The sequence below is a fragment of the Acomys minous genome (genome assembly GCF_964271855.1).
Source record: "Acomys minous genome assembly, chromosome: 13".
Lineage (NCBI taxonomy): Eukaryota > Metazoa > Chordata > Mammalia > Rodentia > Muridae > Acomys > Acomys minous.
The window spans coordinates 40,477,155-40,489,846 of record NC_140495.1 but is presented as its reverse complement, the minus strand read 5'-3'; the positions used below and the strand labels follow the sequence as shown (position 1 = coordinate 40,489,846).

The window sequence follows — 12,692 nt, the reverse complement described above, 5'->3', positions numbered from 1 at the left end:
TTATGGTTGTCCTGTCAGTGCCATTGTTCAAACTCTCATTTTTATGCAGAATTTCCCAGAATGTATTTCGATGTTATCTTGACAGTATTTTCTTTCTTTCTCTTTTTTCCTTTCCTTTTCTTTTTTCTTTTTCTTTTTTTTTTTTGGTTTTTCTTTTTTTATTTTGTTTTAAAGATTTATTTATTATGTATACAGTATGATCAGATCACATTATACGTGCTTGTGAGCCACCATGTAGTTGATGGGTATTGAACTCAGAACCTTTGGAAGAGCAGTCAGTGCTCTTAACCACTGAGCCATCTCTCCAGCCCCCCCCCCATTTTTTTTGGTTTTTCAAGACAGGGTTTCTCTGTGTAGCCTTTGCTGTTCTGGACTGTATAGACCAGGTTGGCCTTGAACTCACAGTGATCCACCTGCCTCCGCCTCCTGAGTGCTAGAATTAAAGAGGTGCACCACTACACCTGGCCTTGACAGTATTTTCAAACTGATGAGTTCTTAAAGTCTTACACATTCCTTTGAAATTACTGTTTCTTACACGGCCGGGTGCTCCTGCCTCAGAGTTTTGGCTTGGAACTCATGTTCTCCCTTCCCATCATCACTTGGTAGATCTCGCTGGTCGCTCAGCACTGTTCAGCCTCTGGAAGATTCACATTGGCTTCCATGGCTTCTGATCTGAGTGCTAGCATCATGGTTTTCCCTCCCAGACATGACTTCCCCTGTTAAACTTTCTCTCAGTTTGACCTTATCCTTAGCGGCTCCTACATCTAAGTGGAACTGACCATGACAGTCTCCCGCTCGGGAAGGGTCCCTAGTGGCCTGTCACTAACAATCTTCACAATCCAAACTCTTATTGGAGGACTTGGGTTTTGTGATGGCTAATCTTGGTTGTCAGTTTGTCACAAGGAACCTCAGTTGATGAATTGCCCACATCAGATTGGCCTGTGGGCATTTTCCTGATTGCTAATAGATGTAGGTGGGCCCGGCCCAGGGTGAGCAGCACCACTCTGGGCATGAGATGGACTCTATAAGAAAGGCTGTTGAAGGTGAGTCTGAGAGCAGAGCCATAAGAAGCATCCCTGTGTGGTTTCTGCTTCAAGCTCCTCCCAGTGTCTGCGCTGGAATGGTGGTCTGTAAGCTGTACGCTGACTCTGGCAGTGGTGGTCTGTAAGCTGTACGCTGACTCTGGCAATGGTGGTCTGTAATCTATACTCTGAGAAGAACACTGATTCCCTCAATTTGCTTTTGGTCATGTTGTCATTCCAGCAACAGAAAACAAACTAGACAGGTTTCGAATCCTGTTTGTTTCTCTGTGGCCCTTGATCTACTGTTCAACCACAACACACCGCAGCATTGTATGGTCTAGCCTCATGGACCTGTTCTCCGGGCATCCTATCTCGATGTTCTCCCTCCAACTGACCCTTTCTTTGGAATGAGCCAGTCTCACCCATCTTTTAGCAGTTGCCTGAATGAAGTCTTCCAAAGTAGCCTTTGGGTTAGCTTAGTGGTAGAGTGCCTGCTTGGAGAATGCAAGGCCATAGCTTAATCCCCCAGGGTTGGACCCCACTCCAGCATCCTCTGAACGTTACATTATAACTGTGTTACAGCAAACATGTAACATATCTCCCTAATCACTCCCGCTCTTCCTGGGGGATGAGAGACTAGAGGGTGTAAGTCCCCGAGGTCTCAGGAGTCTTTTCCACTCTTATACGTTATTGAAACTGGCATAAAGATTGCAGGCTGTCTGTAGTATTTACTGCATTAAAAGTTAAAACTTAGAAGTTTTAAAATTATTTCCTGTGCTAAAATATCAGTAATAAAGTATATCGGTGAAAATAGCACTTTATGAAAAGTGACTTGTAAGAAATGGAGGAGATAGTAAGTCTCTACTAGTTTAAGAGAGGCCAGGTAGTTGTCACACATGCTCAGGACATCAGCTGGCTGATGTCCCGAACATTAAGGCAGTGTGCCCTTGCACACGCACATTGTCGGGAAGGGAAAATTTTCAGCTCTTCAGATAACTTTTCTTTTTCATCTTCACCAAAACCTAGCAAGTGCTGGCTCCAGGCGGGACCCACACAAGCAGCAGTGACCTTTCTGTGCCCTGCCACAGTGCCACCCAGGGGGTGCTGTCTAGCACTCTGAGTGCTTCCCGCCCCCCTCCCATCCCCCGTAGGCTGATTGAGATGTGGACGATCATCATGGTGCACTGCACTATGTGGGTTATCTCAAGTTGTGTTGTGTAGAAAACCTGGGATGCTTGAGTTTACCTTTGCAGTGACAAACTTTACTCAGAACAAAGAGCAAGAAGGCAAGAAAGTCCTAAGTTTGCCAGGTCTCATGGTTGACTGGACATTGTAGGTCACTTTACTTATTTATTTATTTATATATTTATTTTTCTAGTCAGAATGGTGTTTCTTGACATAAGGGGCACCGTTCCTGGAGATCAAACTCAAAACCCTTGCACACTTCCTTTTCCTCAGTGCAGGTGTGCCTCTGTTTCTTCTCATCCCATCCCACAGGATAGTAAACACAGGTCAGCATACAGCAACCTAAGGTCATTCATAACATGCACAGTGCTTTCTACTCTCCGGGTGCCGACCCCTGTCACAGCGCAGCGCCACTACCCTGCTAACCAGCTTTAGGAGTCTTAGCCACTTTAGCTGCAGCGTCATTGCTTCAGAGGGAACCACAGTTGAGGAAGCCTGCGCCCCCCCCCCCCCCCACCGTCTAATGCTATTATGAAGACAGTTTGACTCTGCCGACTCTGGGGGGTGCCTCTTGGACACAATCCCTGCTTTAGGCAGTTGTCGACTTTAATTGTGGTTGTGTTCAGGTTTCATGAAGACAAACTGCGTAGCCCACAGCACTGGGATTGGGATGGCACCTTGCCTCAAAGTTCACTTCAAGTCAGCAAGCTTAGAGTGGCTTGATGAGGGCCAGTGGCCTAGGTGGGGACTCATACACACTCAGTTTAGAGCTCATTTGTTTCCTGTAAGAATTCTGTAGTTAAAATATTTTAAGGCAAAGAGCCATTGTGGGGGTCCTTATGTGTCTTTTAAAAAAATTCACTTTTTTTTTTTTCTGAGACAGGGTCTCTCTGTGTAGCCTTGGCTGTCCTGGACTCATTTTGTAGACCAGGCTGGCCTTGAACTCACAGCAATCCACCTGCCTCTGCCTCCCAAGTGCTGGGATTAAAAGGAAAAAATTCACTTTAGAGCCTACTCGTAGCCCCCTCCCTCCTCTCAGCCCCCTCCCTCCTCTCTTCCCAGTCCCACCCTTACCCCCATCCCCCAACCCCCTATCCTCTTATCCTCAGAGAAGGGGAGGCCATCCCATGGGTACCAACCCACCCTGGTACATCACGTCAAAGCAGGTCTAGGCCCATCCTCTCCCGCTGAGGCCAGAGAAGGCCGTCCAGCTTTGTGAAAGGGACTCAAAGGCAGGCAACAGAGTCAGAGACAGTCCCCATTCTAGTGGTTAGTGGACCCACATGAAGAACAAGCTGCTCACCTGCTACATATGTGTAGTGGGCCTTTTAAAGGTTTATATTTATTTATTTATGTGTGTGTTTGTGTGTGCCTATGTGTGTGTGTGTACCCTGGGAATTGAATTCAAATCCTTTGGAAGGAGCAGCAAGCAGCAAGTGCCTTTAACCACTGAACCGTCTCTCCAGCTGCAAGAGAATATTCTTGAAAAATACTTTTACTGTTGAAAGTCTTAAGCATATTTTGAAAAGGAAAAAAGAGTGTGTGGTCCATTGCGTTCTCCTTACTTAGATTCAAGTTATCAACTGAAGCCAACCTTGCTTTATTTTTTCTTAAAAACTTAAAAAAAAAAAGTTCTCTGATGCCTGGTAGTGGTGGTACATGCCTTTAGTCCCAGCACTCAAGAGGTTGAGGCAGGTGGATCTTTGAGTTTGAAGCCAGCCTGGTCTACAGAATGAGTTCCAGTACACCCAGGGCTACACAGAGAAATTCTGTCTCTAAGCAAATAAAGTTCCTTGACAAATTCATCCTTGTAGCTGGTGTAATTTGGTCACCCCCCCTCCACACACACACTACTCTCTCTCAGCCCCTCCCATTGTGGCTGAACCATTCTTCCCACCAAGCCTGGCTGCTCCTTTCATGTCCTTGTTTTGTTTTGTTTTGTTTTGTGACCCTCTGGTCTGAGTAGGGTGCTTTCATGAGCATGGGGTGGGGACAGTTGTTCACTGTACCCCTCATTGTTTCCCAGTGGCTACACCATTGAGATTTCCTCCCACCCTCAGCCAGGATGGGGATGGTCCCCTCTTCTGCAGCTCTTTGCAGGCGGCCCCTCCCTCATCTGTAATGGGATGGGGATGGTCCCCTCTTCTGCAGCTCTTTGCAGGTGGCCCCTCCCTCATCTGTAATGGGATGGGGATGGTCCCCTCTTGTGCAGCTCTTTGCAGGTGGCCAAAGCCTCTGTGCATTCCGGGGTGCAGTCGGCCCTTCCTTCCTTTTCCTTTATAATTATTTTTGCTTCTCTTGGATTAATCTGAATCAAATCCCAGATATCTTAAAATTTCTTCATCCATAGCATTTTTTTTCCTTAGGAGAGGGTATTTAAAACCTTTTTTCTAATCCTCCCTTTTTAGAGTTTCACTGCTAGCTGTCGTTTTCTCAGACCTGGTGCTTCCTTTCAAAATGATAGTTTTGTAATACCGCCTTCATGCTTCTGAAGTTAGTAGCCAGTAAAAGCTGCAGGTGCATTTTATGTGTTTCTATACACATACGCATGCATATAATCCTAAAAATTGGCAAAGTACAAAAGAAGTTATTAACTTATACATATTGTTTAACTTTAGTAATTAAAATGTGAAATGATATGTTTCCGTGTAGGCAGGCTCAGGCACACCTGTACTGCAAGGCAGAATAAAGTGATCAGATGCTACAGTGGAATAATTATAAACAAGGCATCTTCAAATTAGAGAACTGGACATGTGTGTCATACTGTCCGATCCAACACTGTGATCAGCACTGATTTGTAACACGGCTTTTCCAGAATAACAGAGACCTTTTGGTAAGGTCGTAGATCAAGTGCTGTCTTCTTTTAGCATTTCTAGAAAAGCAGGGAGCATTAAAACAGGGTAAGGCACTGTGATGCATGGGCACAGGTAACAGCTGGACTTCAACTGTCCTTTAGTCTGCCTGTCTTTTCCTGTCTGTGCATCATATGGTATCAGAGAAATGTGAAAGTTTGAGATAAAAAGCAAAAAGGCCTGGGTACTCCCTCAGTTCGGCATGCTTTCTCATTTGTTTTGGCTAAAAAAATTTCTTTTTAAATTGAGTTTTCTTCCTCTGTTCATTCCGGAGTGTTGTATGACTTTTTCATTTCTTTCCTTTTTTCTTTTTGAGATAGAGTCTAGTATACCAAAAGCTGGTCTTGAACTCACTGTGTCATCAAGGCTAGCCTTGAATCCTTGATCCTCTTTCCTCTGAGTGTTATTATGATTCTTCAAGTGGGCCATCAAAGCTTTAAGTATATGTGCATGCCCGAGTGTCACCGTGAACGCATGGAGCCCAGTGGGTAATTTGCACGAGTCAGATCTCTCCTGTGGATGCTGAGGATTGGACTCAGGTCAGCAGGCTTCCTCAGGGGCCTTTACCTCCTGCTCTCCCATTAAAATGTTCTTACTCACATATTACCAATGGAGATTATTATTTTTCTTATATCAGTGAGCTCATTTAGATAAACACATTATCCAGCTATAAAAAAATCTCCATTTTGACGGCGTAGATTTGAATGTAAAGAACCATTTTGTTTTAAGAAGGTTTTGCCAACCTTACTGATGAGTACCTAGTACTTATTGCTCAGTGAGAGGTGCCGGCCAGGAAGTGACTAAGACAAGTTCACGTGGCACAGCTCATCCCTGATCCAGATGGACAGGAAACAGAATCCAGAGCGTGAGGGAAATCAGCCCTGAAGGAGTTTTGGGGTGCAGTCATCTGTGGATGGGTGGAGTTATATGTGTGCTTTCAGTAGGAGGGATAGAGAATCAAGGGATTTTTTTCCCCCTGCCTGATTGCATTGTTTGCTTGTTTGTTTGTTTTCCTACCAAGCAGGCACTAGGGCATCATGAGCTTAAAAGGGACTGATGCTTTAAAAAAGTGCTACAAGTTCTGGGTTGCTGCTCTGGGTGGGGCTGTGGCCCGGGTCCTTCTGAATACTGTGCCTGGCTTTACTACTAGTCCCTGACACCTGAAACTGCACAGACAAACCCCATCTATATGCTTTCCTCCTAGCTGTACATATCACTGGTGCGTCTCATTTCTGCATTGGGTACAGTGGAGATTAACAATAATAACATGGATGGGCTGTTGGCAGTATACTGTACTAACATTGCCAGCATCATTAACATAGGTGTTGTGCTAGCCACAAGGGTCACCTGTTAACTAGCATGGCTGCTAATGGACTGGTGGGCGGGTGTATGTATAGATATCACACGCAGGCTCATCCACACCCTGGGTGTGAGGGAACATCAAGGAATGAGACGTCATCATGCGACCCAGAAAGATGTGAAATCTAAGACTTGTGAATCCTTTATTTCTAGAATTGTCCATCCAACATTTTCAGATTACAGTTAATAACTAGTAACTGAAACTATGGAAATTGTACACGTGGATAATGAGTGACTACTTAAAAAAAACATTTTTAGCAGGCACTTCTTTGGGTTGGACTCAGGCTTTAGTACATGCTAGGCAAATGTTCTTTGCTGAGCTATGACTGAGGAGCTTAATAGTAACTTAAAACTAATAACAATGTCATATATGTATGAAAATGTAATGACACCCAGTACTTTGCATGCAACTTAAAACATGAATCTTTACTTGAAAATACAAAGAAAGGAGACTGAATGCCATGATTATGGCATCAAGTCCATCGGAAATATAACAATATAGTGGCTGCAAGTTCTGCACTTGCTACAGGGATGGTGAGAACAGAACAGTATTAGTAACGTGGAATGGCTATGATTATGATTTTCTAACATTAAATATAATTTGAAAGCATTTGTCTTTCAAATAGGTGTAATGAATTAATATTAAATAATAGCTCTTTAAAGATTTAAATAATTTAAACTTCTTAATGGACTCCATAAACAGTAGTTTGAATAAATTTATCTTTTACTTTTGACATTTTCCCCATGCTTAACTTTCTTCAAAAAATTTAAAACATTTATTTATTTATTTGTTTGTTTACTTATGCACATGAAATATGTGCACCAGGAATCAAAGGATAATTTGTGGGAGGTGATTCTTTTCTTCTATCGTGTGACTCCTGGCCTCTGAACTCAGGTCATCAGGCCTGGCAGCCTTCACATGCAGAGCCGTCACTCCAGCCTACCTGCCCGCCTGTCCTTCTCCTCCTCTCCTTCTCCTTCTTTTCCTCCTCCTTCTTCTTAGTTTTTCAAGACAGGGTATTTCTGTGTAGCCTTGGCTGTCCTGGACTTGCTTTGTAGACCAGGCTGGCCTCAAACGCAGAGATCTGCCTGCCTCTGCCTCTGCCTCCCCTAGTGCTGGGATCACAGGCGTGCCACCATGCCCAGCTTCCTTTCTTTTTTGTAGATGAGTGCTCTATCTGCATGCACAACTGGATGCCAGAAGAGGGCATCAGTTCCCATTATAGATGGTTGTGAGCCACCATGTGTGTGTCAGGAATTGAACTCAGGACCTCTGGAAGAGCCGACAGTGCTCTTAACCTCTGAGCCATCTCTCCAGCCCCCTCCATTCCTTTCTTTATTGATATTTTTCTTTGGTAATTTCATACATGCATATAATACACTCTGGCCACACTCTTACCCTTCGCTATCCTCTTCCCATTCCTGACACTCCTCCTCCTCCTCCTCTTCTTCCACCAAATCCCCACTCCTGTTTTGTCTTCGCTTTGTGACCCATTGCGTTTTAGCCAAGGTTACTTGTTTAAGCATAGCTGTGGAGCTAGTCACTAATACAAGAGTAATTCACAGTGGCTGCATCACTCAAAGGAACTTCCTCATGCTGGCAGCTCTGGACTGCCCTTTGCTCCTGTGGACCTAATAGGGCCTCATAGGCCTCTCCCTCGCTGTGCCTGAGTATTTACTGCCTTGCCTTGTTCCAGCCTTGTGTCGGCAACTGCAGCTGTTAAGAGTTTATGGATGCCTTGGCTCTGCCATGTGGATACAGCAGCTTTCACAGCCTTCTCTCTCTGTGGGCCTTTATACTCTTTGTGCCTTCTCTTCCCTGAGCCTTGGAAGGGGTGATATGCATGTCCTGTTTAACGCTGAGCACTCAACAGTCACTGAGCAGCCACAAGTCTCTGCATTGCCTCTATGACGCTTGTGTCATTATTGCATTGTAACATGCAAGACTCAAGCTGGGCAAGGCCACTGCTTGCTCCTCTCTCTGAGCTGCCTGTATGTACAGCAGCTTCCATCAACATGGAAGTTAGTCAACAGGGTAGAAGTTTCTAGCTTAGAATAAATTACTGACACTCTTAGTTTCCATTGGACTACTCCTCGACCCCCACCCCCATCCCCCCATCAGAGAATGGATGTCCTGTCTTATGGGACTTTTTATTTTGTTTTATTTTATTTTATTTTATTCTTTTTTTTTTTTTGAGACAGGGTCTCTCTGTGTTAGCCTTGGCTGTCCTGGACTTGCTTTATAGACCAGGCTGGCCTCGAACTCACAGTGATCCTCCTGCCTTTGCCTCCCTAGTGCTGGGATTAAAGGCGTGTGCCACCACGCCTGATCTTTATTTTGTTTTATTAAGAAAAAAAAAAAAGTAGACCTGGCTGGCCTGGCACTTGCTTTGTAGGCCAGGCTATCCTCAAAGAGATCTGCCTGCCTCTGTCCTCTCAGTGCTAGGGTTACAGCGGTTCAACTGGGTTCTTAAGTAATATTTACAATTTCATGGTGGATTTCTTTAGACATTATCCTTAGGAAAACCAAGGAAACGAATTCTCCTGATCTTTTAATCCCTTCCTCCTTTTGTGAAATGGTGCTTAGAAAATTCGGGTAGTTTAGATAGAGTTTTATATGCAAGATTGTACTTTGATATTATTGTTTACCCACTGTGAAGGAGGCGCCGCTTTTGCACTGCTTAGTCACATCCCAGCAGCCCTTCTGATGAACATGATCCTCGCAGGACTCAAGGCCGCAGTCGCTGTTTCGCCACCGGTAAGGTTAGAGTCTGCCCGGTAACTGGGCTCCACTTCTTTTGTGTCTGGTAACAGGTGTGGGAGGAAGAGTGCAGGTCACCTCTGGGTCTCCGGGAACACACACACACACAAGGTACCGCTGCGTTGGCTCCAGCGTGGGGGCGCGGGGTTGGCTCTTGCCCCTGGGTGCTTTGTGTGAGGCGAGTTGGCAGATGTCCAGATTGGAAATATACTCTCTCAGGTTGCAGAGGCACCTCAGCTTGTCTGAGGGCAGCGTATGGGATAGCAGCATCCACGTGCTTGCTTGCTGAGAGATCGGTCTCCAGGCTTGAGAGCCCACTGCTTCTGTGTTGACAGCCAGGGAGCAGGCTGCCAGAGATGAGTCAGGCTGCTGGGAGGCCTTCAACAGACTTCTTACCTCTCCTAGCGAGGCCGTTCAAATCTTGAGCTTTTCCAGCTATTTGTCTGATATCATGACCTTGTTACTAATTTTGGATCCCAGCCATTAGTGATGTATTGGAGGAAATTCGGCCCACATCAGTGGTCATAATGTTCTTTTAAAGGAACAGACAGTAACTTTTCAGTGGAGCTGGCTAGGAGAAATGAGTAACGTTTATAAGGTAGTTTGAACCCTGATATGCAAAACACACAGTGTTTTATATTCACAGAGCGTGTAGCCTGTCATGGCTTTAAGAATGCACCCTATACTGGTCAGTACTCAGTCCAGAGCAATTCTTTTTTATTTTATTTTATTTTATTAATTTATTCTTATTACATCTCAATGGTTATCCCATCCTTTGTATCCTCCCATTCCTCCCTCCCTCCCATTTTCCCCTTACTCCCCTCCCCCATGACTGTGACTGAGGGGAACTTCCTCCCCCTTTATATGCCAGAGCAATTCTTTTGCTGTCTGTCCTGGTTCGTCAATCCCTATCCCCAGCATGAGTACTTTGCGGCAGCATTTGACATTTTTTATTTATTTTACTATTTTATGTTTATGTGTAAGAGTGTTTTTCTACCTGTATGTGTGTGCACCATGTGTTGCCAATGGAGGTCAGAAGAGGGTGTTTGATCCATCCTCTGGGACGGGAGCTACAGATGGTTGTGAGCCGTCTTCTGGGTGCTGAGAACTGAACTTGGGTCCTCTGCGAAGCAACAAGTGCCCGTAACTGCTGAGCCATCTTCCGGTCTGCATCAGCATTTTAAATAACACCATGCACACTGTAGTGAACTTGCCCTTTCCCGTCACCAGCTCACAAAGTCCTTATTTTTGTGTCTTTGGGGCCTAGTACTTTGCTGTATTATAAAAGATGCCCAGTCAATATCAACCCAGTAAATAATCTTGTCATAAATTCATTTGTGATCATAGTGTCAATTTATTTAAAAAAATATTTTCCCCAAATATAAATTCTGGCCCAGTTAAGGCAGAGAGGTGTCTAGCTGGCTGTAGGTGCTAAAGGGTGCTGTGGAGTCCAGATGTGGCACAGTTATTACATTCTCCCTATTCTCCCTTTAGATTGCTTCTGCCTTTTACCCCCCCCCCCCTCCGGTTTTTCAAGACCCTGTGTAGTCTTGACTGCCCTGGACTCGCTTTATAGACCAGGTTGTCCTTGAACTCACAATAGTCCACCTGCTTCTGCCTCTGCCTTCCGGGTGCTGGGATTAAAGGTGTGCGCCACTACATCTGTCTGCCTTTTCCTTCTCACAGTGTGCTGATGGAGGTGCTGGTGGCCAGCCTTCACCGCTCTGCTGTCTGTAAGCACAAGAGCAACTCAGTATTCACAGTCATTTGGCTTTTATTACTGTGGCAGGAGAAAAAGTGCTTAATTGTTACAGTGATTTTATATGTATCAAAATCTTTCCTGAGGAGAATATCACCATTTAATTATAAAGATGGATAAAGCATAGTTTAGGGGCATATTCTTTACATAGACATGGTTAGTTCTTTTAAAACAGATTTTATGTGAAAAAGGTTCAAAATAAAGTTGGGTTTGTAATGTTTATAAACTCTTAGTCCCAAATCATTTTAGTTTAGTTTTAATTAGACTTCTGTAATAAAATTACCTAAGTAACGTAGAGAAAAAAGAATCCTTTGATCTTCAGTTTCCAGAGTCAGATGACTTGAAGGCTAAGACATTGGGGAACAATCTGAAACTTGATAAAAAGTTTGTTTAACGAAATATGGAACAAAGACACCAGGTTACAGTTCTGACTCATTAACTTTTATAGAAGTACAAGTTTCAAAGCTTTGGGGAAAGCAAGCGAACAGCGAATTAAAAAGAACTGAGAGATAAGTGGGATGTACCTGCTTCAGGCTTAAGTACGGTGCACGAGTATAGATCTTTATGCTGGTCCAAGTTTACCTCGCTTCTGTCTCAGCTCTTAACTCTGTGTACAGGGTCACAGTAGCTTATGGTTGTTCCCACGGGGCTTTTATTTTCGCTATGGCTAGTTACTAGTGGCAGTAGAAAAGATGGACGTTTCCTTCCCTTACTGTAGGAAGCTCCACTGCCTGCCCTGTGCCTGCTGTCACCCCTCCGGTGCATTGTGGCAGGGCTTTGAGTTTTCCTAGCCTATTGCTGGTCTGGCTGGTACACTTTGCATCCCTGTGCAGTGTCCCATCCGAGGTTCACATCACTTCCCTCCTCCCCTTTTTCCTTTCAGGCTGTTTCCATCTGTGCTTCTTTCCTTGGCCCTTATCAGTGGTTATTTTTGGGCTTAGAATTTCTTGAGCTGAAAACAAATTCTCTCTGTTTGTTCAAGGGTTCTGCGTTTTTGGACCTCTCTGAAATCTACCCATTGTGAATTTAGATTTTCACAAGAGAACACGTGATAGACTCTGATACACCCAGATAGCTTTTAAACCACCTTCTTTAGTTTGTCCAGCCTTTTCCTAAGGCTTTCATTTCTCTGTCCTGCTAAGCAGCCAGCAGGCATAAGGTCTTGTTTTGATTTCAGGTGGAAGCGTTACATGAACCACATGGTTGGACTGCTGAACCAGAAACCCAACCTGTAAAATTAGGCCCTAAAAGCCAGCTTGTTAGATGGAGCCTTCAGTATTCTTCTGCCTGTACTCAGGTGACAGCTCGTAGAATAGAGTTCTTTATTCTAGTAATGAAGTATTTTATAGAGGTGATTGGTAATTCTTACCTCTAAGATGGGCTTTGGGGCATTTTTAAGGAGTCAATCAATTGATTGTTTTGACAATGAAGTCAGGAACCCTCTGCTAACATTCTGCTCAGCTCCTGTGCTAATTTTTATAATCATTCAATGTTTCTCTTATTATTACAAGGCTTATAATTGTATCATTTAAATAGAAATATGGGTACATTGTTTTTGCTTCTTTTTGTTTGTTTTGTTTTTCGAAACAGGGTTTCTCCTTGTGGCCTTGGCTGTTCTGGACTCACTCTGTAGACCAGGCTGGCTTCTAACTATTTATGCTTTTGTTTATGATGCCAACATATCTCATCAGAGAGGCAAAAATATAGGCTAAGTTTTAGAGATAATTTTTTTTTACTTTTTTTTCTCTTTTATT

The 12,692-nt window shown here is 44.1% G+C and overlaps 1 protein-coding gene across 7 annotated transcripts in view; it reads left to right on the top strand.

The window, feature by feature from the left end:
- The window catches only part of MYO6 (myosin VI), a 132,668-nt gene that overhangs the window by 13,973 nt on the left and 106,003 nt on the right, over positions 1-12,692 (top strand). The window contains exon 1 of one of the 7 annotated variants that reach the window (XM_084752258.1): positions 9,080-9,176. The exons of the other annotated variants lie outside the window; for them this stretch is intronic. The gene's annotated coding sequence lies outside the window, so the exon portion shown is untranslated. Of the gene's footprint in view, positions 1-9,079; positions 9,177-12,692 lie in introns of those variants that run through there. 7 annotated transcript variants of the gene reach the window in all.